The sequence below is a fragment of the Triticum urartu genome, chromosome 1 (genome assembly GCF_003073215.2).
Source record: "Triticum urartu cultivar G1812 chromosome 1, Tu2.1, whole genome shotgun sequence".
Taxonomy (NCBI): domain Eukaryota; kingdom Viridiplantae; phylum Streptophyta; class Magnoliopsida; order Poales; family Poaceae; genus Triticum; species Triticum urartu.
This window is the reverse complement of record NC_053022.1, coordinates 137,766,167-137,768,525: the sequence shown is the minus strand read 5'-3', so window position 1 is coordinate 137,768,525 and position 2,359 is coordinate 137,766,167. Positions and strand designations below refer to the sequence as shown.

The 2,359-nt window shown below is 41.7% G+C and overlaps 1 non-coding gene across 1 annotated transcript; it reads right to left on the bottom strand.

Annotated features, from left to right (window-relative positions):
* Positions 1-1,255: 1,255 nt before the first annotated feature.
* LOC125533293 lies at positions 1,256-1,364 on the bottom strand. The gene has a single exon (XR_007294215.1). It is a non-coding gene; the product is annotated as a small nucleolar RNA Z188 (small nucleolar RNA).
* Between the last annotated feature and the right edge of the window lie 995 nt (positions 1,365-2,359).

Genomic DNA, 2,359 nt, shown 5'->3' with positions numbered 1-2,359 from the left:
GAATTCACAAAAAATACAATTCCTAAATGCTTTTCTTATTTTTATTTGAAAAGTGTTTCAGTAGGATGTCAGTTTTTATACTGTCATGCGGGACGCACGATCAAACCAAACCTTTACACACGGGCCCACTTCAAAAAAACCATGGAGCTTTACTAGGCCTCTATTTCTAGACAGCTTAGTAATTGTAAGGATTATTTGGTGATGTAGTACCAAAACCATAGGTTCCTAAGACCGAAATGATTATCCCCGTCCCGATAGGTCCACCTCCATCCTTGAATGCCGTTGCGTGCTCTTCACTTCCCTGCTATTGTTGTAACGGCTACGTGCAAGTGTGTCTGCAACCCCTAGAGTGGACGATAAAAAATGGATATTTATTCTCAGAGCAACCCCAGACAAAGAATGAGGTTACACAACACATATACCCTGTTGTGCCGAAAGTCTTATCCTGACCCCGAGCTAAAATGCACCCTAATGAACAATAAAATTGAAAATATAGTAAAAAAACTGAAAATTTGTGATTTTTTATAAACTTTGACAAATATTTTGTATGCTTAATAAATTTTAGCATGAAATGACATTCTTGGAAAGTCGTGAAAAAAAAATCACTACTCCAAAATGTTTTCAAAAGTAGCATTTTTGGAACATTGATTTTGTTTTTTTCTTTTGGCACGACTTCGACGAATGGCATTACATGCTGAAATTTTGCAAGCATACAGAATATTTGTCAAAGTTTATCGTATAATTCATTTTTAATTTGTTTACTTTTTTTGATTTTATTGTTCATCAAGGTGCATTTGTGCTCAGGTGCACATACTCCACATCCATTGTGCCCACATTTGTAGGTGCATTTTGTGCACGTCTTATGTATAGCTTGCAAAAGCGTCTTATATTATGGATAGTGCTATTTCTCTTTCCAAGTTTTTCGTACATATCTCCCCCCAAATAAAAAAAGTTATGCACATAGCACACAGATGGTGATTGCCCTCACCCAAACCTAGAAGCCTTGTCAGGAAATTTACATTTGGGACCAGCTCCCAGCCATTTTTTTTCCTGTGTGACGACAAATCTCAGTTGGCGAAATCTTTTCGCAGGAAGTGCCTGTGCAACACAAAAAATTATTTCCAAAAAGACCAGCATTTTGCACGTCTGCCAGAGACCACTTAAACTCCAAAGAAGCCAATCTACAGTCTCAAACCGGCCTTGAAATCGAGCAAAAGAAACAAAACCTTAGAAGATGGATCCATGCATCCGGCATGCGTGCCTCAGAGTATAGCGCAGTGGATATCACCAAAGCCGCACACCTTGTGGTGCGCAAGCGCATTCATCCAGAATTCACCGATGCTTTTGCATCATCATCGGCACGCCGGAATCAATCAAACTACGAGAAGAACGCATCAACTGAACCAGCAAAAAGAAGATGTACGCCAAATCAAGAATGAGTACAGCAACAAACTCACGGAGCGAGGATGACATAGTTAGAGACGAATCTGGAGCTCGGCCAGCCAAAGGAAATAAAACCATGACCTTCTGAAAGCAGAATATGAACTCGGGAAGTTCAAGCTATAACAACTTAGAAATCAACATGCAGGTTGCCAGACGGGAGAGAGAGTTCCCTTCATCCTGATGCGAAATGGAGGTTGGAGCTGGAGATGAGATGTGGAGAAAGGAGGCAGATGGACCTACGCGGTCACGTGGATGTGGATGGTCCATAAATACACTTGGCTTGCGGAGCGGCCACGGAAGCGACGGATGGCTAGGATTACCATAACATTGTCACTTGTGTCAGGGTAACGTTCGTTTCGTCGCTGCGGTGCGGAGGCAACGCACGCGGGGAGCTCCCATTGGAAATGGCCCTACAAGCCAACTTCATTGCGTGATCCCAAACGGATGTCTGTTTTGTTCGGATTCTATCTATTTGGACAGGGTAATGAGTTCGTGTCCGGGCGTGTCCTGGAATGCGGTGACCGTGCGTCCACCGCGCGGCCGCATCCGTTTGCCTCATCCTGTCCGTCAGGGCAAAAAATCTCATATTTTCATCAAAACTAGTTTGCACGTTCAAATATTTATCTAGAAATTAGAATAGTTTTACAACCTAATCAAAATTGTCTTTAATAAAATAGTTTTACAACCAAATCAAAATTGTCTTAACTGAACATAAAATGAACCAATACATCTATTGGTTGTCAATGTGATCCCACACGTGCTCAACCAAGTCATTTTGAAGATTCAAATGAATGTGCCAATCACGCAGCTCACGGTAGAATTGGACAAACTGTTCAAATGTGGCCTGGTCTTGGTGCAGGGGCTCAATATTTTCACCTTGATAATCAAATCCTTGGTCGAAGATACTCTCATCACG